This window comes from Bicyclus anynana, chromosome 17 (assembly GCF_947172395.1).
Source record: "Bicyclus anynana chromosome 17, ilBicAnyn1.1, whole genome shotgun sequence".
Lineage (NCBI taxonomy): Eukaryota > Metazoa > Arthropoda > Insecta > Lepidoptera > Nymphalidae > Bicyclus > Bicyclus anynana.
Genome location: NC_069099.1, coordinates 2,759,612 through 2,771,777, shown reverse-complemented (window position 1 = coordinate 2,771,777; position 12,166 = coordinate 2,759,612). Strand labels below are relative to the sequence as shown.

The window sequence follows — 12,166 nt, the reverse complement described above, 5'->3', positions numbered from 1 at the left end:
CTTTAGATTTAACAAATAGATAGATTAATGGTGATTCATTAATTGATAGAGCCTCAATATTTCAACGGTAAGAGTGGTTGAACTCATCGCGGAGGGGTAGTGGTTCGATCCCCGCCCCGTTGGTCTATTGTACCCACCACCGTACCCACTCCTAATACAGTCTTTTCCGACTAGTTGGAGGGGAATGGGAATATTAGTCATATTTAAAAGATATGGCAAATAATCTTCAAAAAAAAATTGCTCGACTTTGCTTTCTTCTGTACATAAGACTTGACTTTAATGACCTCTCTGGCGTGCTCGTAGTTGGTAGTGCTTTATGATAAAAGTAATTTCAATATTAAAACAATAAAAATCAACTTAAACGAACGAAATCGAATTATTATGATACTAAATCAAATATTGCACGAGTAATTATTTCAAAATTGATCTCGAATACTAGAGGGAGAAAGCCATTATCATCAATATGCATAGCTGGATGATTTCTCTCACTGCACGCCACCGCGCGCGGCGCCCAGCCGCATGAACATTCTGAACATACTGTACCTGACGATCATGTTGTCCTGGTACTTGTTATAAAACACAGACCTCCGCCGCGTCTGTCTATCTGTTTGCAATAAATAAAAGAGGAGTTTGGCGGGAAAATCATAGAAATCACTTAATATAGCTCTCGTTTTTTTTTTTTTTTTAGCTATAAGTTTTAAGGGACTTTTATTAAAAATAACATGTCAGTCCCATCGTACCCTAAAGCTCTCGTTTTTTTTTCATTTATTTGCTGCATTTCAGAGCTTTATCGCTTAAAGTAAAATAGTCCGGGATCCGTAGAACATTTTAACAACTGATTACTATCAAGTTTATTTGTGGTGACTGGTGAGTAGCTTCATATCGATGAGACGATCAACTTTATTATTTATGAAAATTCTTGATTCTGTTGAACTAGGTATTAATTAAGCAACAGTAAAAAAACAGCTGGTTAACGAAATCTTTAAATAACCTTAATTAATACAAGTCTGACGCTCAGAAATTTTTATTTCCCGGTAACTCAGTTGTACAAAATGTTCTACGGATCCCTGACTAGAATGCATTTTATTCAAAATAGTTCTGTAAAGGTGTAACAAGTGAAGTGGAGATGGAGCAAGAGTGTTTAAAGTGGTTAAATTTTCTTAGTAAACTGTATCAGAATTTTGGTATGTTTGCCTTCGCTTTAGGTAGTAAAGGATGACTTTATTAGGACCGACTAACGGATAACGACGAACAATGAACTATAAGGCAAATATTTGATAAAAAATATTACTTGAGGACTAGCTAAAATAAAAAAATAAATAAATAAACTGAAAAACTGAATGAACGGAGTTTTAAGAAGAATGAAGTTTCCACCAATAGATAGAGTGATTGACGAGGAAGGTTGAACATTTATGATTTTTCAAGGTTTTGTGTAAATTAATTGGATTATGTATGTATGACAATAATTGTTGGAAGTGTTGGAAAAGTTCTGCTGCCGCTTAAATAATCCTTTCGAGATATAACAAAAACATGTATAGTGAGATCTTTTAATGATATACGAAAAAGTCAATGATAGCATATTATTTATGTATCTATAAAGGATATTCCTCCTTATGAAATTCCCGTCAAAATTGGTCCAGTTGTTTCAGAGATTAGCCAGCATACAGACGTACACAAATTAAAAAAAATAGTTTTTGAATAAAGTACCTACCGTTTATACGGGTTTATTAAAAATTAAAATTTAAAACGAATTTTATTTATTACATTACAAAAACTAAGACACCAACAAAGGCTTTGTTTTGAAACGAGCGAGGAAAGAACGTAAGCTTCCACGAAGTTGCCTCGAACCTCGAACCGGAATTTAATGACTGGGCCTTGCTTGCACAATGCCTCGCTATTTATGTCAGCCTAGTACTTTGAGTACTAAATATGTTTTGCAAAGCTTATTAGCAAGCATACTTTTTTAAACTTTCGAAGCTTTTTAACAATATTTTTATAGTTTTCGCCACAGAAAACATATGTCCAAGCTTCCGCCCGTTTGTACCAATTTTATCATACTAGCGGACGCCCGCGACTTCGTCCGCCCTTAGACCTTTTTAATCTGACTTTATTGCAAAATCTAACCCACTAACTACCTCCTTAATTTCATCTTATTACGTTAGGCGGTTTTCGAGATTTCGTGATGAACTTTCGCATTTATATATTAAGATAGGTACTCGTATCTCTTGCTAAAATCCGTCTTTGCATTCAGTAACTTTGACAAATAGCTAAAACTAAAACTTACCTAACTCGATAAGGAGTTAACTTTTACTTTTAACTATTCGTCAAAGTTACACCTGTAAAATGATTATTTCTTGTTACATGTTTTGTCAATTTCATTATCAAAGTTGACATGCATTTTTCATTACATAGTTCATAGTCATAAGTTCGATTAATTTTTACATAATTTTGTCTAATTTAATATTAATTGTGTTAGTTAAAATATTACATAATTATTATACATATCGACAGTTATTTTCATATTTTGTCTTTTATTTATTTTTTATTATAGCCAATTTGAGTCGGGATGAGGCAAGGATTTTAAATCCAAATCTATTTAAATAAATATTTAAAAGTTATTGTGGAACAAAGAAACTCACAACCATACGTCGAACTAAAACAATACATTCCTTTTTTGGGCAGCCATGTAAAAAACCACAAAATCGATAATTGCATTAAACAAAACGATATATCAATCCAAACATTCACCCTATCATTCATGACCAATATAAATTGAACTATCATTCCCTTTATAACATCCGTGGTCATAGGTATTATAAAAATAGTCTTTATAGCACCCGGTTTAGACTGAACTACAGTTACTTTTCTGTAACAAATAGGCATAGCTCATGTTAAAATTGATTGTAACATGGGGACTTACACGATTAGTTTAGTATGGGACTATTATGAATTAATAGCAGGAATATTTTCATGGCAAACATTGCGGGTTAACGACCTTTTAGGGTTCAATGGACAACAGTAATATACCTACCTAGTACCTAATATGTACTTTACTTTTCTCTGACGGTTCTAAGATTTTAATTGTAGAAGTCGAAGATTTGTGTTTTCAAAACAAGACAATTCTTTAAACACTTTCAAAAACTGTTTTTGACTAGCTTGTATTGTAGTACAAAGAGTTTTTTCATAGGATAAAATGTCTGATTTAGATGACATTAAATACAATAAGTAGATAAATGAAAATAATTTGTCAAATGTCTGGTTAGGCGAGAGCATAAATAAAATAAAGCACGAGTAACGCTTTTAGAAATAAATAATTCGAAAAATTACGAGGAATTAGTAATCTAAATGAAAATAATTTGTCAAATGTGTGGTCAGGCGAGAGCAAAAATAATATAAATCATAAGTAACGTTCTTTTAGAAATAAATAATTCTAAAAATACGAGGAATTAGTAATCTAAATGAAAATAATTTGTCAAATGTGTGGTCAGGCGAGAGCAAAAATAATATAAATCATAAGTAACGTTCTTTTAGAAATAAATAATTCTAAAAATACGAGGAATTAGTAATCTAAATGAAAATAATTTGTCAAATGTGTGGTCAGGCGAGAGCAAAAATAAAATAAAGCATAAGTAACGTTCTTTTAGAAATAAATAATTCTAAAAATTACGAGGAAAATGACAAATACAACACTTTTCACACACACCACAGACAGAACGAAGTCTGTTGGGGCAACTAGTGTATAAAATTTTAGTTTAAAAAAAGATTTCATCAGAAAATATCTGACAAACACTCTTTCAAAATTTCAAAACAACCATTTGCTTTATCGGTTTTCAATTATCGTTAAAGCCATTTTGATTTATTTTCTATTACATGTAGTATACGGAACACCATCATTTCTGTGTTCCACACTACCTCAGCATAGGGCATTGTATTTAAAGGGCCGTTCAACCACATTACTGTAATTACTATCGATGTTCATGTCACCACTCGCGATCGCCTCATATCTGCATACTTTGTATATGTTACAATCCAAGCCTGGATAGAATGCAGAATTAAAAATGCCCGGGAACTACCGATTGCCGGGAACTGCCCGGGAACCGGGATGATGACTAGGTTTGAATATATTGTTTTTTATGATACATTCAGGTAAATAAGGTCAATGTTAACTAATTTATACAAAGCTTGTGCATATTTGCAAAATAAATAAAATTATAAGATTTCAAAATCTATTAAAAATCTTACATCGTAATTAGACGAAAATTCATACAGTTTTAGCTTCCTTACATTAAATGTGACATTTTAAAAATATATATGAACTATAAACATAAACGCACAAATAAAAAAGATATTAGTAATTTTGTTTGAACGCCCATATATATCTAACGATCATTATGTATATAAGAACGACGTCATTAGTTCGTACCATTTTGTATGTTTCTTAGGGATCCGCGGCAGCGCCGCAAATCTGACCCTTTAAATCCCTGTAGCTCCGAAAGTAATGATCGCAGCCACCCTGTTACTTTTACAAAATTGCTTTTACTATTAGTATACTCTTAATTTTTATAAAATTTAAAAAACTGTCTTCATAATTATTTCACTTTACGTATTCAATACCACTAAAGAGTGACAAACCAAACTTATAGGTTAAGAAAAATAAATTTATAATATTAATTAACAATATATTAAATTCATTTTACTTCCAGATAATCATAAACGCCCAGAGTTCCATTTCTGTCAAAACAAGTATTTGGAATTTAACCGTAACATAGATAGTGGATAGTGTCATGCGAGGATAATTGCTATCATTAATATTAACAATAAAATTTCAATAACTTTAATGGAAGAAAAAGTAATAAATATTTGTATTGTTTCAGGTTGCCGACATATTGGAAGAGGTAAATTAACAAGCATTATAATCTTTATTGTTTATAATGATAATAAATACAACTTAATAGTTATTAGCGAGCCGTGATAGCCCAGTGGATATGAGCTCTGTCTCCAATCCGGAATATGACGTGCCTCAAACGGTGAAGGAAATACACCGTGAGGAAACCTGCGAGAATTTTCGTAATTCTCTGCGTGTGTGAAGTCTGCCAATCCGCATTGGGCCAGAGTGGTGAACTATTGGCCTAACCCCTCTCATTCTGAAAGGAGACTCGAGCTCACCAGTGAGTTGAATATGGGTTGATAATGATGAATGTGTCTCATTTCGCACATGTCCCGTAATGTAAAGTAAAACGCACATGTGCTGTAATGTAATTTAAAACGTTTATCAAACGTCTAAAAACGAACAGTATTTTTTTAAAATCTTAGCAAACAGTTTTTAAGGCAGAAAAATGCTCAACATTTCATGAATAAAATTAACTTTGTAAGATAAAATGTAGAAAACATTTAATTCTTTCATTTTAATAATTTTGACTATAAATGACAACAATTTATCTAATAATTTACAGAAACACAAAATTATTAGTAATACTGGCTGTCTTTGGTGCATTTGCCTAAGAAAAACACACGCACTTTGCTATCCGTGCAAAAATGACAAACGTATCAAAATGTCATCATATTAAGGAGAACAGGCAAAGATGCAAATTAATTTTCAGAAAGTGTGTTTCCTTCGCAAATGTGTTTTAAGACGTTTTATGACATACGTGCGCTTTGATAATTACAGCCTCTGCTTCATTACTATAGCCCTCGCCGAGGCTCGAGCTTGCAATATCGCCTCGGCTGTACTTACAACTTACCGCACTCATATCATAATCTATATCTATACTTCTATACTATCTATACTAATATTATAAAGAGGTAAAGTTTGTAAGTTTGTCACATTTTTTAAATGGGGTAATCTTCGGAACTACTGGTCCGATTTCAAAAATTCTTTCACCAGTAGAATGCTACATTATCGGGGAGTGCTATATTTTATATTAGTATGATATATATTCGCCGAGTTAACACAGTTTTTGTCATACAGGTCGGACCGAAAATCCTCTTAAGCAGACTTATTCGCATGCGCTGCCTTAACCATTATGTAAAATTGAAATTAATGTATGGAGGCTTTATGTATCTTTAAAAGTTCTACAAAAAAGTCCGCGACACCTATATATCTAGACCATAATATGTAGAAGGATAATAGGATAGTTTTTGTCGCGAAAACAAAATCAGAAATGGGTGAAGTAGGGGTAGAAAGTTTGTACGGAAAGTCCTTAATTTTTCTAGGTACATTTGTAAATGTAAAATGATAAGTGGACTATTTATTAGGTATAAGTTATAAAACTTGCAAAATAGAATGTGAAATAGGGGTTGAAAGTTGACATCGATTTTTACGCGAAGTCGCGGGCGTCCGCTAGTGTACTTATATTTGCATCAAAACATATTGTGTACAAGATGTCAACAATTAAAGGTAGATACAATGTTTTATCTTTACTTGCGTGCAAATTTTACAGAAATTCATTGGTTAAATTTTATTGAAATTAATGAATTTTGATTGACTTAAACTTTTGTGAAGAGGCTAGAGAGAGATTTGACATACTCCCCTTATTCGACCCCTTTCGATCTTATATGTCCAAGGCGAAAAGTTAGCGAATAATGTTATTGTTAACTCCACGCCTGTAATAACAACTGCACATAGCTGTGAACAATGGCGTCGTCCCAGCATGTGGCGCACGTCACCGCCACGCTCCGGCGCGTTTTACGCTTTCGCCCACCATTCCACCGGACCGATACACATGTTGGGTTTGCTGACAAAACATAATGCAGTTAAATCTATTTATCTGTTCTGAGTTTAATGTGATTAGTGTCAACTATTTTATTTAGTGCCTTAGATTACATTTCTTAATCGTTCACTCTTGGCAATGTGATTGTGGTTGCAGCGATGAGCGAAGCTTTCTGTGCAAATATTCTTAAAATAAAAAAAGTAAAAAAATGCTCCTCCACTTTTGGAGTTTGACTGCGTTATGTCAGCCACTGACGATCAAGTAATCTCACATGCTTGCAGCGCTAACGGCTTGACATCCCATAAAACTAATCGTGTGTTGGTTGGTTATGGGAACACTCCACCTTGAATAATCATATTAACTAAATTTCATTTCAAATTGGAAGTTTTAATGTACAATGAACTAAAACTAGTTTTTAACTCCCCCTTCTCAAGTCTTCTTTTATTTTTTTATTTATGAGGGTCGTGATCATCACCATCTATGACCTCATTGGAAAATCTACGGTATATCTTCTTATTTATTTCCTGGGCCTTTTCAGCAATTGGTCAGTAATGCTGGCCATTGTGCGTAGGTCCATCATCTACGTTTAAGGATGAGGAACAAAGTGGCGTACACTTCATAGATGCGAAAATACACTGCCTACCGTGAGAAGTAGAAGAAGGATATTCCCATTTATTACAGTATGTACAAATAGGGCCTACCCTAGTTAAAAACTTCGTTGTCGCCATGAATGAAAACAGGACAACACTTTGTAGGATGTGTATTTAGGCTTTTCCCATTTGCCATTAGGTGAAGCATCCATTTTGTCTGTCAATTATTACTATGAAAGTCCTTGAGCTGAACTAGTTTGATAAACCTACATAGAACTTAACTAATGATCACGTAGTTAGTGCAAATGACTTTGTAGTTCCGTAGCCATAGGTCGTGATCCTTTTGACCTCGATTGTACCTCGGTAGTACACTTTAAGGCAAAAAATTGGGTTTAATAATAAAATCACAGCTTTATTGCTCGATTAAAATCTCAGAAAACAATATTAGTGAGACATAGATTAAGCCGTGACAGCCCAGTCGATAAGGCGGATGTAGGTTCGAATCCGGTCCGAGGCATGCACCTCAAACTTGTCAGTTATGTGAATTATAAGAAATTGAATATCTGTCTGAAAGGGTGAATTAAAAACATCGTGAGGAAACCTGCATACCTGATTTTCTTAAGTCTCTACGTGTGTGAAGTCTGCCAATCCACATTGAGCCAGCGCAAAGCTTGGTGGACAATTGCCTAACCCTTCTCAATCTGAGAGGAGACTCGAGCTCACAAGTGAGCCGAATATGCAGGGTTGATAATGATAGATTAATTCTCTTCTCGCACGATGAGCGAAACTGTTTAATTTCTTTTCTGTTGTAAAGTACTTCATAAGATTACGATCTATCCTATTTACTCGTATGTGACTTTATCAAAACTTTAAAACCAATTAATGATCTAGGCTTGATAGGATTAGATGATTATAGGAATCTCGTTGAGTACTTTGTGACGTCACTATTTTTGATTATTTTATATAATACCACAGATTTTAATGTAAACGCAACCTGTAAATATAAAAAAAATCTTTCGTAAGATTGTTTTTAATTGTTGAAAAAAAAACAGCACTTTCCACTCGTTTGTTATCTGAATTATACGGTTATTGAGTTTTTGTTTGATTTGCCAATCGAGTTTTCTTTAGTCATTCCGAGAGATTTTGTTCATTGTATACTTTGCCGTGCAAAGAATCGCTCTCAAAAATGCTTAAATAATGGACTAACAAGGTTATAACCCTTGCGCAAATGGTTTCTATATTTATCTATGGTGTATATTTTCCATTTAATCCGATGTTTTATAAAAACTGCATAAAAAACTATAAACAAGGTTTGATGTTACCAAAGTAACTACCTACTGATGAGAAACTAAATATTATTGCGTTAAATCATAAAAAATATTATTGGTTTTATGGTTGCTTGACAAAAATAGTATTAAAATGTAACATAAAGTATTGTGAGGTTCATTTGATATTCTACGAGTACCACTATACTAGAATTACTTTGTTTATCTGTACGTTAAACATTAACAATCTCATCGTACCAGACTAAGAAAAACTGAAAGAAAAAACTATAATTTTTATTAATTTGATAGTTCGCTTTTACATCATTTAAATCTTTTGGTCAAGTTACTCATAATTTTGATATTAAGACAAAAGACTAACATCTCGGAGTACATAACACAAAACGCAAAATTGATTTAAAAACGTGATTAGCAAATAGAACAAAAACTGTCACGACCGTTTTGCAAATGAATGGACTAAAAACAGTGCCTTGGCTTTACTGTTTTTAAGATGATAAAATACTAGTAGGCCTGCATAAGACTGGTTACATTACTCAAGTTACGTTGTTTTAAGAACGTTTTTGCTATAACAGTGTTGATGCAATTGTGTTTAATGTTAGCAATTTGATGGGAAAAGTGTGATCAAACACTTTGGTATTCAATGCTACAAAATTAAGTTGAAATCCGAATGTTAGTTACCTTATCGACTTAGAAAACCATCTTGATATGATTTATCTATATTATGATTAATTTCAGTATACTAGTAATAGCCCAGTGGATATGAAAAGCCGTAATAGCCAAATGGATATGACCTCTGCCTCTCATACCGGAGGGTGTGGCTTCGAATCTGGTCCGGGGCATCCACCTCCAACTTTTCAGTGTCTCAAACGGTGAAGGAAAAACATCGTGAGGAAACCTGCATACCAGAGAATTTTCTCAATTCTGTGCTTAATTTTGTCGTCTAGCAGTGTTCCTGTTCGTTTTTTTTTTTAAATTATTAATTTTATTTTCTTTTTTTTTTTAATTTGCCATATTTTTTAGTATTGGTCATATTTAAAAGATAACCCCTTTCAAATAGTAGGAATAGACTGTGTAAGGAGTAGTCGTACCTACTATGACAGTAGACAGTAGTCATGCGAGCGGGGATAGAAGCACCAACTTTCGGTGATGAGTCCGGCTTCTTTATCGTTGAGCTATCGAGACTTTTATTATTATAAACACTTCTGTCTTCTAGCATTATTATAAGTGCCTTTGCTCCTACAGAACTCCTTGTAATGGAGGATGAGTGCCAATGGATTGTGAAGTTCCCCCTTATATATATTTGATGTATATATCAGACATCTTATTGTTTAATTAAGTTAATGATTACTATTTAAAGTACTAAATATCACCGGAGAGAGTTCAGGATAGATAGCTTTACATTACGTGCTCTCCTGCGTACTATTTAGCATCAAATTTCTAACCTCAGACTATTGTCGTTATCAACCCTTATACGACTCACTGCTGAGCTCGAGTCTCCTCTCAGAATGAGAGGGGTTAGGCCAATAGTCCACCACGCTGGCCCAATGCGGTTTGGCAGACTTCACACACGCAGAGAATTAAGAAATTGTCTGGTATGCAGATTTCCTCACGATGTTTCCCTTCACCGTTTGAGACACGTGATATTTAATTTCATAAAATGCACACAACTGAAAAGTTGGATGTGCATCGACCCGGATTCGAACCCACTCCCTCCGGAATCGGAGGCAGAGTCATACCCACTGGGCTATCAAACTATTGAGATTTTGTAAAAAGAAGATTCTAATAACCTATTTTTACCTGACACACGTTTATAGTATGCGCGTTATCATCTGAGTCGTCCGGTCATAAAAGTCAAAAAAGATAGGAATGTGCAGCGCGCCTACCTGCGCACCCTAATTATCGATAAACGGCTACCTGCGCACGTGCTAATGATGAGTCAATAATGATTTGGACGATTCTGATTGGTCGGTTTCTAATGTAATTGCATTGCGTATTTTTTTTGCTATAAATGTGTTTACTGCAATTAAATAAATACATTCATGTGTTACTCGTTGCGCACTATGGATACTTTATTTTCTAACGTTGATCTGAAGAAATTACATGGCGATATTAGCCCTCAAGCTCGAACACTGATTCACAACGTATTCCTGTTTCTCAATGAATTGAAAAGTGATCCGAATAAAGTGGCTTCTCTAAATTTCAACAAACCACGTGAAATGGCCGCATTTGTTTGTGGTGTGAGCAGAGCGACAGTGGACCGAATCAAGACGGAAGTATCACAATCAGGCAGTACCTGTATACCAAGAACAAATTTTAAGAAACCACAAACCGTCACTAATATTGACGATTTTGATAAAAGTGTGTTGAAGCGAACTGTAGCTTCATTTTATGAGAATGGAGAGTATCCATCCGTGGCGAAAATTTTAGAAAAATTCCGTGAACAATTACCCGATTTTAAATGCGGCAACACTTCAATGAGAATACTACTGAAGGAGGTTGGGTTCCAGTATAAGAAAAATAGCGAAGGACGTAAATATTTAATGGAAAGAACTGATATTGTTTGTGCTAGAATGGACTTTTTAAGGAAATTGGATTTACTTAGAAGAACTAACGATCAGCGACCACGTTTCTATCTAGACGAAACATGGATTAATCAAAACCATGCAAGAAAGAGGATGTGGCTTGGAAGCAACGATGAAGGAGGTTTCAAGAATCAGCCTGTGGGAAAAGGCCAAAGATTAATAGTTTGCCATGCGGGTTCTGCAAGGACTGGCTTCGTTCCAGATGCGAAGCTAATATTTAAAGCGGTGAAATCAAAGGATGCTGATTACCACACAGAAATGGATGGCGAAACATATATGGCATGGTTTTCCGAATTCCTGAATCTACTTGAAGAGCCCTCAGTTATAATTGTCGATAACGCAAGCTATCATTCGATACAGTTGGAAAAGATACCCACAAGAAACACGAGGAAAGCTGAAATTCAAGAATGGTTGACAAAGAAAAAGATTCCATATTCCAGCAACGAAATTATTGAAGAATTAATAAGAAAAGTAAAAGCCAGTAACCCGCAGAAGGTCTACGCTTTAGACCATCTGGCAAATGAACGAGGTCATGAAGTAATAAGGCTCCCTCCATATCACTGTCAATATAACCCAATAGAATTAATTTGGGCACAAGTAAAGGGAGAAGTTGCGAAGAATAATAATACCTTCAAGATAGCAGATGTCGAAAATCACCTCCACCGAGCCATAGAAAATGTCACACGAGAAGACTGGGCCAAATGTGTTAGGCATGCCGAAGAACTTCAAAACAAAGATTTACAAAAAGCTCTAATTAGAGATCACGCGCCGCTTATAATAAATTTGGCAGAAGACGAAGATTCTGATGATGAAGACTCAGATGAAGATTAATTTTATTTAGTTAATAATTATATAATATGAAATATGTATTATATTAAATCAAATATTGTTAATTTTTTTAATTTTGTGAACAAGATACGATAATAAACTTTACTTATCGATAATATGTCTTTCATTGTTACACCCTTCACTAGACGGCTCCATAAGACCCATAAGTGCAA

At 34.3% G+C, this 12,166-nt stretch overlaps 1 protein-coding gene across 2 annotated transcripts in view; it reads left to right on the top strand.

Annotated features, from left to right (window-relative positions):
- The window catches only part of LOC112046833 (mucin-17), an 85,057-nt gene that overhangs the window by 28,111 nt on the left and 44,780 nt on the right, over nt 1–12,166 (top strand). For both annotated transcript variants that reach the window (XM_052886384.1, XM_052886385.1), the window contains one exon: nt 4,875–4,895. The gene's annotated coding sequence lies outside the window, so the exon portion shown is untranslated. The remainder of the gene's footprint in view (nt 1–4,874; nt 4,896–12,166) is intronic.